Source organism: Podarcis liolepis (assembly GCF_965112155.1).
Source record: "Podarcis liolepis genome assembly, chromosome: 2".
Taxonomy (NCBI): Eukaryota; Metazoa; Chordata; class Lepidosauria; order Squamata; family Lacertidae; genus Podarcis; species Podarcis liolepis.
Genome location: NC_139555.1, coordinates 78,519,515 through 78,534,951, shown reverse-complemented (window position 1 = coordinate 78,534,951; position 15,437 = coordinate 78,519,515). Strand labels below are relative to the sequence as shown.

Here is a 15,437-nt window from a genome sequence, read left to right as displayed (position 1 = left end):
GAACCTGAGGCCCAGGGACTGAATGCGGCCCCCAGTTCTCTTCATGTGGCCCTTGGGAATCTGCCCAGGTCAAAGCCACAGTGACCCTGCTCTGCACCTTCCTCTAATGATTTTACTTGGCTGGAATTTTTCCTTGAACTGTAACAATTCCGTTTGTTTGCTTGCTTGGGTGAACAGTGGTACACGTCTGGCCACACCCACTTTGACCACACCCACCACTGGTATGCTGCCCCCAGAAGATTGTTCACAAGGGAATGTGGTTGAGGGGCTAAAAGAGGGTTCCCCACCCCTACCAGGAGACTTCATCTCGAGGGTTTCTCCCAGCTAGCCAGGCAGAAATGCCCCCCTCCATTTTCCTTTCCTGACAGTCAACATTCTGTGGCTGCTGAGCATGCTCAGTCCTCACTGGGCGATTTTTGTTTAAAGGAAGAATTACCCACTAAGGATTTTATTATTGGTATTATACTTCTGCAAATCTCGAGCTTCTCCTGAGGAGACTGATACCTGTCTCTTGTTCCATTTCTGCCACGAACCAGCATCTGAGTTTGCTCTGTTTGAAGGAATTATATCTGCAGCCTCGCATCCGTGGTCCTAACTTGGGCATCTTGATAGTGTTCCTCCTCTATATGAGCTCTGGGCTAAGAAGAAAAGAACAAATGTGAATTGCATTTCAAACGCTTTGCTAATATGAAATTGCCTAAGCACAGCAATAATAAGATATTTCACTCTACAAAATCCACTGTCTCTAAAGGAGGTTTATATAGGTAATTGGAAGAGATATATAATTACTTCACGCATGAAGGGCAAACTGAGGAGGAAGTCATTTTGTTTAAATGCTTTGTGTCCTAGGAACTAGATTGCACATATTAAACTTAGTGATTTTTGAGAAGTTGGATTTTACTTCTGCAGCTTGAAGACTGAGGAAATGTCTGCATAAATTGTGAGACTGGTGGTGGTGTAAGCAGCTGGCATCATTCTGCCTCTTCCTCCAATGAAAATAGTGTGGATAGGAATATCCAAATAGGGATTCAGTGACTTTTAAGAACTTTAGAGGAGCCCTGCTGGATCTGGCCGAAAGCCCATCTCATCCAGCATCCTGTTCTCACAGTGACTGACCAGATGCCTATGGGAAGTCAAAAATCTGGACCTGAGTACAGTAAACTTTTCCCACTTGTGATTATGAGCAACTAATATTCCGTTATTCTACTATGTTATCATTAAGTTACATAGTATAAAGCATTAGTTTTTGTTCAAGTTCAATCATTAGCTGAGGAAATGAACAAGATAATATAGTCACGTAAGCTTCCTGAATGAGGCAAATATAGTATTGGCCACGATGCCTATGCTCTGTCTCCAGGGTCAGAAACAAACAAACAAACATAATAATAATAATAATAATAATAATAATAATAATAATAATAATAATAATAATATATTTATACCCTGCTCATCTGGCTGGGCTTCCCCAGCCACTCTGGGCAGCTCCCAACAGAATATTAAAAATACAATGAAACATCAAACATTAAAAGCTTCCCTAAACAGGGCTGCCTTCAGATGTCTTTTAAAAGTCAGCTAGTTGTTTATCTCTTTGACATCTGATGGGAGGGCATTTCACAGGGCTGGCGCCACTACCGAGAAGGCCCTCTGCCTAGTTCCCTGTAACCTCACTTCTTGCAGTGAGGGAACTGCCAGAAGGCCCTCAGTGCTGGATCTCAGTGTCTGGGCAGAACGATGGGGGTGGAGACGCTCCTTCAGGTATACTGGGCCAAGGCCATTTAGGGCTTTAAAGGTCAGCACCAACACTTTGAATTGTGCTCGGAAACATACTGAGAGAAGCAGTAATGCTTCTGAATACCAGTTGCTAGAAACTACAGGAGGCTAGAGGGCTCTTGGGTCCTGCGTATGAGTTTTCCACAAGCATCTGGTTGGCCACTATGAGAACAGGATGCTGGACTAGATGGGCCATTGGCCTGATCCAGCTGGCTCTTCTTATGACGAAAAACCACTCATACTAGTAACCCTTTCTCTATCTTCTCTAAACTTAACTAAATGTGCAAATGTTGTATTCCATACTCAAGATCTGCTTTTTCATTTTCCCATTTATTTGCCACTGGTATTATACATTTAATGTAATTGTTTCTAACAGAAATACTAACAATGATAACACCTGTGCTGCTCAACTAGATAGGCCACTGATCTGATTCATCAAGCTGTTCGTTCTTATGTTCATAGATAATCAATAAAGCAGAAGGTGACTGGCTGCAATAGAGAGAAAAATACTTTAAAAATCACCCCACGGAATGCATCTGTTCTGTGGAATGAGTGCTAGCTGGTAATGACCACTAAGCACATCACTATGGTAATGAGAATTACTCAGCGGGTATGCGGCACACTAAGGATTCTGGGAAATCAATGAATAGGCTGCCTGCGACAGTGGATGATTCCAATGGCTGACCTTTAAACAACTTCGTACAGTGCAAGTAAATAAAAGAGGGAGATGTAATGGAACAAATATGGTCAATAAAGTGTCTCCAGTGCCCCTACTAATGAAGAGGACTCTCAAAGCACTTTGCTAGAATAAGCAGCAATAATTAAGTTCTCATATGTTCACAGTGTGGGCTGGGGCTGCCTAACAAAACAGAGCTGTCAGCTGTTGAATAGCAACGCAGCACATGGTAGGATGGCGGGGCAAACCCCCCTACCAAAATGGCAACTTGGCACTCAGGTATTTGTCCTGCCTGCTTCAACTGCTTCATACAGCAAATATTTTTGAGGAACTTTAACAGTAAAGGTGACCAGAACCAAAGCAAACTGTGGGGAACTGTAGGGGAATAGGGGTCTCCTAACAATTCCCAACACCCTTAACAAACTACAGTTCCCATGATCCTTTGGGGGAAGCCCCGACTGTTATTGTAGTAGAATAGTGCTTTAAATGTATGGTTCGGATATGACCACTGTTTTGACTTGCCAGAATAATCTAGTTTATCACTGTTGTGGGCCTCATGACTCACCACTCTTGTCCTCTGTCTCAGTCTCTTTCTGTGTGTCTCTCTCCCATTTCAGTTTGTATTTCTCATTTCATCTTGTCCCCCCAATACTGTGTCCTTACATCTCTGTTTATGTCCATCTACTAGCATTTGTGACTGAGAGAACAAAGTTAAGTGTAGAATATACATTGAACAAAGGTACTTCAGAGACAAACCGTAGTGTGAAATTGCTGAATTTACACTTATGAAGAAGTTCAGTTCCATCACTACCTGTGACCTGAATGAAAATAACGGTTTTTGTCTATTACATGTGTTTATTAGCTCATCATGAGCGATGCTACCCTGTAATCACTTTTACACACATTTAAGAACAACATTTCAGACATCTGATAAAGAAAAGCTTATGTCACAATATATTTCAGGCTGTTGTTTTTGCTGCCACAAATTACCATGGCTACCCCCCCAAAAAAAATTATAGGTATAGAGGACAGTTATCTCCACCACTTATAAATTTTGGTAACTATGGTATATAAATAGTTGAAAGAAATAAAATAAATGAATATATCTACAAAGAACTGCCAGTAAGTTCTGGAGCTTACTCACAAGTAAGTGTACACAGGACTGGAACTTTAAAGGACCATGAAAATTATCTGTATCTGTATCCATATTCTCTAAACCACTGTATATACATATTTATTCTTAAATTCTATTGATCTGTCCTGCAATTCAAAAGAAAAATACCATTTTTCTTTGTATGCTGGCAAACTTGAACAGTGTTTAAGTGGAGACCATCTCTAGGCTGAAAAAATTTTACGTCACAGATGTAACTAGACTAGAGAGAAAAATACATGTCTGAGTTCTCAAGAGTCAATCTGAGCTGCTTGTGTCAATGCAGCTTAAAATATGCTGTGCTGCCCCACTGTCAAGTCTGTTCTGCAGAACACACAGTGCAATGTTTGTGCTCCTCTATGTTGACCATCACATGTGTTTGCTAAACTCACAATGTGCAGAGGAGGTTTATTTTGCTATTTACTTTACCTGCCAAGTTGATTATATTATTAATTCCCTTTCTGACCCCACACTGTTACTTCAGAACATCAGTCAGGTAATAAAAGCTTTTTCAGAATTCATTGCCAGTTAACGTCTCCATGTACTAGTTTTAAAAACAAGTAATTTATTAGAAATATAAGAACAGAATGTATCTGAAGTGAGTCTAGTCTGCAAAGAGACACAATTCAGGAGACCAGTTTGGTCAATCACTGGAAATTTTTATACTTATTTACCCAACTTCTCACCTTGCAGTACGAATCTGGGGGAAGAACTTACCAGGAGCAAGAAGCCTGACCAAGGATAGGAAGGGATTGATTCATCTAACCCTGCTGCTGCAATGTCACAGGCATGTGAGACTTAACTTTTGAGACCTGCCTTTGTGGGGGGGGGGGCTTCTACTTAAGCTGGTCCTGGGTCATCTTATGATATGAAGGCTACCAATAAAATCCGCTTGGGCTAAGTACAATAACACATAGGACCAACCAGTTGAAAGGGATCCAATACTTCCTCTTCATCTTGCCATGGTTAGAATAGTTCAGTTGGCTCATGGCCAGTTTAAACATGACCGCCACCATGCTGACTCTGACATAAGGCCCTTCCCCATGGTAACAGCAGGTGTGGTATTTAAGATTCATTGACAAGTTGGGGAGATTTGAGTAGGTAAGAACTTTTAATCCTAATAAAGGCCACCTTGTGGGCTGGCATCATTGGGAAGAGCTTTACTGACCTCTATATGGGAGACGCATAATGGTGCGCTAAGGAGGTCCTTCCGTCAGCACCGCTCTGCTTGCCAGATGGAACAATCTCCCTTCTCCTCCCCTCACGCATGGTTCTGGGTGAGCTATTGACCCTCCCAAGATTTGGGAAGGGCATGCCGGGGTGTGTGCAGGGGGAGCAGAGGAGGAAGTCTAATTACACTGGCTTCTGCTAGAGAAACAACTTAGCTGAATCTGACCTATAATGCTTAAATCAGACTATTAAAGAAAGTGCTGATATTCTCTAGTGCAGTAATAATCTTGATTTATCCCTAATGCCCTTTAAGTGTGGTGTTGGTAACAGATGCCTGAACAAGACGATGGTTAGGGGAGGATAGAATTTCCCTCCCTAAAGACTGATGTGCACCAGACTATGTGTATCTCTTTCCCATTCTTTCCGATCTGCATAGCTGTGATGGCACATAGATCACGTCATGTCAGTGATCTGCTTCCCATCACCTCTATGACAAGCTGTTTATTACTATGTACTAACTGAGCACATAGGTTAACGTTGGTAGGAATGTCTTATAAGTAGCTTTGGATGCTCAGATTTGCAAGGTAGGAGGACTGCAGGATTGCATTTGGCCTCTGGGTCCAATGCTGTCCCCCCCAATGATTTAAACATTGGTTTCATTTTATTTCAGGCAGTCCCACTGTGTGCCTCAATGCATTTGCAGAGTACAGAAAATATCTGAAAAGAACATATTATACCTTTTTTAAAAACTCAGCACAGATGTCCGTGCAGCTCTAGCAATGGGCATTGCTGCCATGGCTAGAATTGCAGCAGGCATCCCGCCAGGCCAGATGCAAGACTAACGCTGATTGATTTCAGATTCATCCAAGGGCCGTGGTGTTGACTGAAGGAGACAGAGTGCTCTCCTTCAGTTCCAAGCTCCTATTTTTTCCAATTAGAATGCTAGTTACTATTGGGGGTTCTGTGTCTGACAGACAAGAGAGAGACAATGACATGACAAACGACATTGCAGAGCAGCCTCCAGCAATCTGAAGTCATCAGCACTGACATGGCTACTATCATAAATAACCTCTAAATAAGAAAGCCACTTTCACTGAGTTCCAACCAGCATCATTTCATTTGGACATGAGGAAGGACAAAGGCAGGCACAAGGAAAGCAGAAGCAGGCACCAGCAGCATTCTCAATGACTTAGAAAAGCCACCAGAGGAAAAACCCTACTCTATCATTATAACACAATGCTGGCATGTGCAGCAAAATAGCCACAGCTTGAGATCTCTGAAGGACACTGTCTCCCACCCAGATTTCAAGTTCACATTTCCAGAGCCAATGCATTTTATTATTCTCACTGGCATGGGATGTTTCCATACTAATTCTCTGGAATTACCATCCTTGTCTATTCACTTTTATGGAGCATCCAGACTATGTCCTTATCAGCCCATTGCATTCAAGGTTTGTCTCTCTGTGTTTTTTCAGAACTGATTCCTTGCAATGTTTTTATAAGAAAATGCAGTTGCGACACCAGCCTAGCTTACATAAGTAAAGCACTATTTACATTGAACTTCTATGCACATTTTCCTGAGAATAAGTCTCATTGAACTCAGTGAGGCCTACTTCTGGGTAAACATGCATAGGACTACATTCATAGATTCTTCAGGACTCCTTTGCCTTTAATTAAATACTTCCTGTTTGCAAGTTCATCTCATTTTGTTGCTTCCTGATGAGTGGGTGGAAGAGCAGTAATGAATAGTCTCTTTATTGCTCTGATGCCAGTTTTTGTTTCTGAGTGTGGAGATTTTAATAACAGTTTTTCTTCAATATTATTATTTTTATAGCAAAATAATGATATTTATTAAAAATGAAAGGAAATTGTTAACTAAACCAACCACTTTGCAAGCTTTAAAAATATGTTGGACCTGAATGGAAAATGACCTATCCCATAGACCCTGCAACTGCAAAACTTTTGTGATGGTGATAGTCAGTGCTTTTATTTCTGAGGGGTCACGCAGGGGGACACATACCCCTAAACATTTTCTGAATCTAAGTTTGGCCTCATTGAGGGGCAGTATTTCAATATGAGTAGGAAAATGAGTACCCCTAAACAATTTTTTAGAAAAAAAATCAGTGGTAATAGTTCTGATAATCACTGAGAATGTACACAATATATACATATATCTGATTCAAACTCTGAAAGCATCAGTGTTTCTGTACACTATCAGAATAGCTGCTTGTAATACTTATTCAGGAGGAATTCTGAAGAGTCTCTTGAAATAAAAATCAAAATGTTTATATATATATAGAGAGAGAGAGAGAGTCAAATTAGCTTCTTCTAAGAGAAAAGGGTGGGTGTATGACATGGTGTATATGAAGGCAAGTGGAGATGGTTTTTTAAAAATTACTTAATCACAGCCGCGCAGCAGAGGTCTGATGTGGAGGTCACTCTGCTTGGCTTTTCTCACTCTCCCTCTTTTGCATCAGCCACAAATTCATTCCTAATTGCTGCTGAGGAAAACAAACTGTCAGCGTGATGGTAAAGCGCAACACACAGCCCTTGCACTTATTGCTCATCAGGCAGAAAATGTCAGCACTTGCGCAGTGCTGGGGGCAAAGCCTCTGTTTTGTGCCAAGTTCTTTTAATGAAAAACAAAAACAAACTGTTCCAAGTGCTCTTTAATCTTATTGCATCTTTTATGATCCTGTCAGTGTTATTATGCAGTGGGTGGGAAAAGTCAATTACACATCTTTGGCACCCCTTGCTCTTCTCCACTCTCAAGATATACTGACTGGCTTGAGGACAGGCTTACATTTTCAATCAAGCCAACTAATCTTAGACTAGCCAAGTATTGGTGTGTGGAGCATGATGCTTACTTTCTTAATAATGCCATTTGATTAAAAGGGGATTCTCTCCTTACCACCCCCACCTCCCAATCATAACCATTCTCTGGATTAACATTTCAATTTGAACAAGCTTTAATTTAATTATCTGATTCCTGGGGAAAAGATCTGTCTTGATGTTTGATTATTAAAACGCCTATCATTATGATGTGTGGGTGGGTGTAGAGTGGGCATATAAATGACAAGAATTCTGGAAGATGCAGAGACGCATTCCTCCTCCCAGGACCTCCTCTCACAGTTCTCAAGATGGTCATTTCCCCCTTTCCTTGCAGGAGTTAATAGTAGTCATTCGCTTATCTGGAAGAAGGCAAAGGAATACAGACAGGGACACCATCCTGCATTAAAGATGGATGAGAAAATAGATCCATTTTGCATCTCAAGGTGAACTTTCCCAATTATGGTAGTCTTTCCGAAACAGCACAGGAAACGAAACACAACATCATTTGAAATTTGCACTTCTCTGAAATTTGCAATGCAGTTCTCCAGCCAAGTATTGAGTACAAAAATGCACGTGCATGGGTGAAGTGTGCATAAACAGGCATATACTGATTAAAATGGCATACAAAAAAGTGCATTATATTAAGGAACATTGCTTAGCAAAAATGTGTGTATTAGACAAAACTGTTATTAGGGGAAATGCCTCTTGCACTTCTGACACTTGAGGCGGTGCTCTTCAGCCTGTGCCATGCTCTGATCAGCACTGTGATCTACACCCCATTGCTCCAAAATGCTTGTACGTCACTCGGAACGTGTGTGTATCGTGTCTAATGCAAGGGAAAGACCACAGCTCAGTGGTACAGCATCTGCATTGCATGCAGAAGATCTGGAGTTAAACCCCTGGCATCTTCAACTAGGGCTGGAAATGTCCCCTGCCTGAAGCTCTGGACATCTGCTGCTAGCTGGTGCAGACAAAACAGAGCTAAATTAATTATTGGTGTGACTTGGTATAAGGCAGCTTCCCATGTTCCCATAGCCTGCTCTGTAAGCCAGTGGATAGCCGGCACTGGTTATGTAAACCCCAGCACCAAACCTGGGAGGATCATTATCAGGACCTGTTGTCGGCAAAAGGCAAAATGGAATTGGCAGTTCCTTTTCAACACAATCCGTCAATGCTTCTCAGCAGGGCCCTGACTGACAACACTCTCATCTACTGAAGCACGTGGCGGGAGCATTAAAATTATTGACTTCTTCTCTCAAGATTATCGACTGCTATCCAAGAGCTGTGAAAGCTGAATCTGATTAATTCTAAAAGGGGCACAAGGATGAAGGAAGATTAGTGCTATTAGCCTTTAAAAAAAAAAGGCATGCTTGGGGGGTCAGGCCTAGAGACCAGCTGCTTGACCGTTCTCCAAGGGTAAACTCTGAAACATGGAACAGCTCTAAAGGGGAAAGTTTGCACTGAGTCTCAGACCATGAACAAGCGGAAAAGGCAAAACAGCACCTGACATTGGCTGACAGGAGCAGTCCAAAATTTGAGTGGAAGCACTATGTCTTCCAGGGAACAATAAGCTCAAAGGAAGAGAGAATTCACACTATCTTACCTGTAGGCCTTTTTGCACTGCTACTGCTTTCACCTTCGACCTTTGGACATGCTGCCTGGTGCTGAAGGGAATTGGAGTCCAGTAGCCTCAGGAGGTCCCTAGGTTAGCCACTCCTGCTTTAGAGGCAATTCCTCTTCTACCCTCAACAGGATATAAAGGAAGTGGAAAGTCCCACAACAGTGTAATGTGTCCAACTGTTGAAATGCCACTAAGCATTTAAGCATAGTTGTGGTCTTTTGAAAGAAAAGCCTTATGCAAGCACAATGTGTGACCACTTATATATATATGGTTACAGTAGGTCTAATTCCCGGAAAGGTCTACTGTATCTGTACTAACAATGTACACGTATATCTTTCAATGTTCATATATATCTAAATGTTTCTTCCATAACAGATCAATAACGTTATAACTGCATGCAGTGGCGTAGCGTGGGTTGTCAGCACCCGGGGCAAGGCAAGTAATTTGCGCCCCCTAACCCGTGGATTTGCGCCCCCTAACCCGTGGATTTGCGCCCCCTAACCCTAACCCCCAGATGTTGCGCCCAGTGCGGCCGGCCTCCCCTGCACCCCCCACGCTACGCCACTGACTGGATGACATGACAGATAAGATCTATGTGAGCTGGAGTTTGCTCATGAATAACAACATGAAGCTAAACTCAGCATGATTTTTTTCTCTCCCTCTAGTTTTTGTTTGTTTTAATATAAAAAATAAGGAATTTCCTACTCAGAGAAAACTTAAAGGTAGGCTAAAGTGTGCAAACCCTCTATAGACTGTTGCATATGAAAATTTTGCACACATCTACTTCACAGAATATAGGAGCACTGAAACACTACAACTGCCCACAGCATCCCTACACATGACATGCTGACACGCTTACACATGACATTACACATGACAAACAACTGACACCCTTCTTCCTATGCAAAATTTGCTTCTCATGTTACAAAACTGAAGCAGACCTAAGCCATTTCATTGCACACATTCTTTCTACATATGTGCCACTATGAACAAAACTACTTCAGCGACCCCTGCTGGGAGAAAGTTGAACATCTTAGGGGTTTTTTTTCCTTTCTTAAATCTCACTGAAATTCCTTTAATGCAAGGGTTCAGGTTTAATTTATAAGCTGATCAAATAACAACATTAGGGAAGGGAATCTGCATTTTAAAATAAAACAGAAACTTAAGATGTATATTGACTGACAGCATTTCAAACCCAACATACCAATATGTTTGGCCCCATTGACCTTCATGACGCTATCTATGTACAGAACACTTAAATTACAACAACAACAAGTTTATTAAATTTGTGAGGTCCATGCCTTTACACAAAATACCATAAAACATTATTAAAAGATAAACAATAAAATTATAAAAGTAAGCTAAAATTCATGCCATGCTGTCCCAGCAAGGAAACTACCCAATAAACCCCACCATTCAGGGAAGAAGATACAGCAACAGGTTAGGAGAGCAATGGGAGGGACCTCATCATTTCGTTCAGGAACCATACCCTAGTTTTCATAGCCTTCACCTATGAGCTCGCCACACCTTTAGATGGTCTTTAGATGAACATGTGATTGAACAGTGCCCTTTTTTTAAATATCTGGGTGTTACATTCCAGGCTACATCTAGTTGGCTAGCCCACTCTAAGGCTGTAACCATTCTAACACGAAGAACAATTGGTGTTTTGCTTAGTTTCTTCCATACCGGGGGGGGGGGGGGACAATTGGTGATCCCGGCATTAAGAGCTTTTGTTGGGAAAGCTATTCCCCAGATGTTATATGGGATAGAACTCTGGGGGTGGAACCAGAGGCTGTTGGAACGGCTTGAAATTTTGCAAAATTATTATCTCAAGAGGATTCTAGGCCTTCCTCAAGGAACCCCAGCAACTTAAATTAAAACTGCTGATGGAGCCACAGTGAATTTAGTGTTAGTCTTTCATCTTAAGCTTAACCCCGCCCCCCTGCACAATGGTTTGAAAGCTAAAAGAGTTTACGAAATGCATCCATCTATTTCAAGGGTTAAGGTAAGAAAAAGGGTTAAACACTCCTCCCCTGGCCCCACTTCCCCAAGCAGGCCCCATGATATGGCTGCTAATTAGTTAAAAGAAGCATCCAGGGGAGTTCCAAATAATGCATCTCCTGTGTCTTTATTATCTACGTCCCCAGTATGTTATTCTATAGTAATCCAATTACAGAAGGGTGTGTTTCAACAGAGGTGGATTATCTGAGGCAATAGTCCTAGCTGCTTGGTGTTTAATTAGAATAATAAAATCACCAGGCAACTGAAGTGAAGAAGCAGGTAAGAAGACTGAGAATTGTAAAAGTCCAGGAATGAAAAGGTATTTGCCTTAACAGCATAAATCACTCACAGCAATGAATGAGACCACAGTGCATTATTTCCTTAATGAGACGTCAGTAGCTTGTTCTCTGTAAGTATACTTTGCACAGGTTGACCTGAGCAGACCAGTTATGGACTTCTGAAGAACAGCAAGAGCTCAAACACACTGCCATTTGTATGCATGAATCTCCCTGCAAGTAAATACAAGCTGTGCTCACACTGCTGATGGAATAAGAAATCCCCCAAAGAAAACACTCTCTTGGAAGGAAGCTTTGAGGACACAAGAGGGTGGAAAATTTGCTAATGTCTGCTACATCCTAGCTCTCCCGTGGCCTGAGGGGAAAACCCCGGGTGTCCTACAGAAAGGTCACAATCTCCAGGCTTTATTTGCCATTACATACACTTAGTCTATAGGGACGCGGGTGGCGCTGTGGGTAAAACCACAGTGCCTAGGACTTGCCGATCGTATGGTCGGCGGTTCAAATCCCCGCGGCGGTCCCAGCTCCTGCCCACCTAGCAGTTCGAAAGCACCCTTAAGTACAAGTAGATAAATAGGTACCGCGTTATAGCGGGAAGGTAAACGGCGTTCCATGTGCTGCGCTGGTGCAGGCTCGCCAGAGCAGCTTCGTCACACTGGCCACGTGACCCGGAAGTGTCTGCGGACGGCGCCAGCTCCCGGCCTCTAGAGTGAGATGAGCGCACAACCCTAGAGTCTGTCAAGACTGGCCCGTATGGGCAGGGGTACCTTTACCTTTACCTTTACCTTTACACTTAGTCTACGCACAAAGGACACTTTCTTCTTGAATCAGTGGAGACTGAGTACTTATTTTGTCTACATAATTTATGCACTATCTAGCTCTATTGCATCTTTGTTCCTGAAAAGCACTTCCTGAGCAACTTGTTTCATTCTTAAAATAGCTCATTGGAGATTCCTTCTGCATTACCATCTGCATGTCCACCTGAAAACAGGTGTAGGCAGTCCTGGGAATGGGGAAGGGAGAGGGATATATTCACACCTGCCCAATAATGTTGTGGGTGGGTGCATACCAAGATCACAACCACCACTTCCTTCTTCATTCACCTGGAGCATGTGCCGGGGAGGAAAAGGCGTGGATAACCTAATCAAATGGTTTTCAAATGTATATCAAGTAGCAACACCCACCCTTGTGGACAGCAGAATTTAGAATCAGTCTAGATTGACAGCAGCATGTTGAGAATAAGAATGAATTATTCCAGGTTGAGAAAAAAGAAAAATACATTTTTCTGCTGCATGCAGGTTAGTGTGTACACAACTGGAGACAGCATCTTAAAGTCCTCCCCAAGCCTGGTAGATGAGCTAGATGTGATTTTAAAAAGTTGGCAGTGTGGATGGATAAATGAAAAGGGGTGTGTGGTGCTTAGCAAGAGGTTTGTTTCTATATACAGCAGACTACATAGGACCAAGAGACATGGATGGAAGCTGCTGAAGTGACCTGTAACACTCTGCTCACCAAGTTCTGATGATGTGAACAGAAGCTGCTAAGAACCAGTAGCAGGTTTTTAAAATATGGGACGCTTCACAAATTTGCGTGTCATCCTTGCCCAGGGGCTATGCTCATCTTCTCTGCATCGTTCCAATTTTAGTACAGTGGTGCCTCGCAAGACGAAAAGAATCCGTTCCGCGATTCTCTTCGTCTAGCGGTTTCTTCGTCTTGCGAAGCAAGCCCATTGACAGCCTAGTGGATTAGCGCTACAGCGGTCTAGCGGCTTTCCGTGATCAGCTGTTAAGCGGGTTTTTCAGCGGAACAGCTGATAGGCGGCTTAGGAAAAGGGGGGGAGCGAAAAAAACCCGCAGGGACACGCAAGATTTTTTCGTCTTGCGAAGCAACCCCATAGGGAAATTTGTTTTGCGAAGCGCCTCCAAAACGGAAAACCCTTTCGTCTAGCGGGTTTTCCGTCTTGCGAGGCGTTCGTCTTGCGGGGCACCACTGTATATGTGCTGCTGAAGCGAGCACAGTAGCAGGACTTTTAAGCTACATTGAATGGATCTTCCCTGCTCAACCACTCCATTTAAGTGTCTCTTCAGAAACAGTTTGTTGCTTTGTAGTTGACAATGAGGCAGCCTATTCATTTTAATGGGTTGCTGTTGTTTGTTGCCTCATTTTCTCCCATGATTATTATTCTAAAGAGATTCGATGCCTTTTTTTATTCTTCTGCTTGTAGCTCTGTTTCAGGATGCTCTTAAATGTTAGGAAACAAATGTGTGCCATAAATCATATTTTAAGGGAAGATTACCAACTAATCTTAGGTGCTGGGTAATAAGAGTTGGAGTCCCTTCAGGCCAGTTTTAGAAAGTAAATAATAATTAAACAAAATCTCAGACAGGTTGTGGAGTATGGCAGAATTTTAAAAGTCAAGAGCTTGTCTTGCCTCCTCATTTTTCTTACAAAACAACAGTTTATCATCATCAAGAGGCAGGGTGCTCAATTGAAGACATGCAAAATTAGGGTTGGCAGACCCCCCCCGGCCTGACCTGAAGTCTCCAAGTTTGCCTGGCTGGCCCCAGGTGGCAGAGGGAGGGTTTGAATTTCCAGGTGGGTGAGAGAGAGCCCCTATTTTAAAAAGTTAACAAACTGATTGTGTGAGCAGCTTGCAAATTTCAGCCTGGTGGGAGCTGACTGCAAATTATTGCATAGACTCTAGTCTAGGCAGAGGTGGGGGCGTGGCGTTATTATTTTTAATGCTAAACAAGCACACAAATAAATCACTGCTGTGGTACACCCACAGTTGTGAGTCCCAAGATTATGATTATGTATCCCCACCTGTTGCCATTGGCTGCAGCCTACCTGTGACATCATGAACGTACATGGCAGCTGAGTGGACATAAAGGTGGGCCTTTTCCTCTTCTCCAACAGAACACAGTGTGCAACAGCTGTGACATTCAGCGTTGCCTTGTTTTCTTCCACTTGTAGGAGGAGAATTGGCAGATGGACGGATGCGATCATCTGGTTGTGAGATGCTATGGAGTGATAATAAGGCAAGGTCACTTGCTGAGCAGGACTGCAGCTTGAAGACAGCCAATACCCACAGCTGGAAAATGGCTGATGTCTAGTGATGGACTTAACAGAAGCTGGCAGGTGTTGGTGGGTGGAAAGTGATAAAGATCATATTCAGAAGCCAGTGGCTGGAGCTGGCTGGTGTTCATGGGTATAAGCTGCTTGGATTTCACCTTTGGAAGCTAGTCAACAGAAGCTGATGGATATTTGTCAGTTGAAGCCAGGGCATGAATATGAACTGGTGGAGAGTGAAAAATGTATGAACATTTTGTGCTGGTGTTTTTCATGGATGTAGGCTGGTGTATGCTTGTGTGTATGAATGGCCCCTATAAAAATGGGAGGTTGCAGTTGCGGTCAGGACAAATGATGTGTGTATCTGTATGAATGGTGGATATTCATGAACAGATGAAACCCATGGAAGATGGCAGGCTGAAATCAGCAGAAGTAGTTGCCAGGTAGAAGTCACTTGAGGTGTCTGGATGCTTTCAGGTGGTAGCCATCCCTTTCACTTGTCTCTCTGGTTCCCCCCCTTTCAGGGATATCTGAAGCCAGTGAAGCTTTCTTGAGACTATAGATGAGAGCAATGAAGAGATGTCATAGGGTGGTCTGAAGCTGGCAAGGCTTTCTCAAGAGCTCCCTGCTCCACCCCCTGTGAAAGAAAGAAGGGAACTGCAGAGCTTAAATGCCAGCCAGCGTATATACCGGTACCTAAAGAAGTGTGGGTGTGGGTATAATACACACACACACACACACACCTACCTGTAGTGCCCACTCTTTTTCTTCAAAGACAGATAACAGAAGGTCAAACACCTGAGCTTATGGTGTGCCCCCCACACCCCCTGTATCTGTACACATGAAGGCTGAG

General features: G+C 42.8%; 1 long non-coding RNA gene across 3 annotated transcripts in view; it reads right to left on the bottom strand.

Annotated features, from left to right (window-relative positions):
• The window catches only part of LOC310700115, a 101,213-nt gene that overhangs the window by 49,708 nt on the left and 36,068 nt on the right, over positions 1–15,437 (bottom strand). For all 3 annotated transcript variants that reach the window (XR_014522426.1, XR_014522427.1, XR_014522428.1), the window contains one exon: positions 14,363–15,140. This is a non-coding gene — a long non-coding RNA (uncharacterized lncRNA). The remainder of the gene's footprint in view (positions 1–14,362; positions 15,141–15,437) is intronic.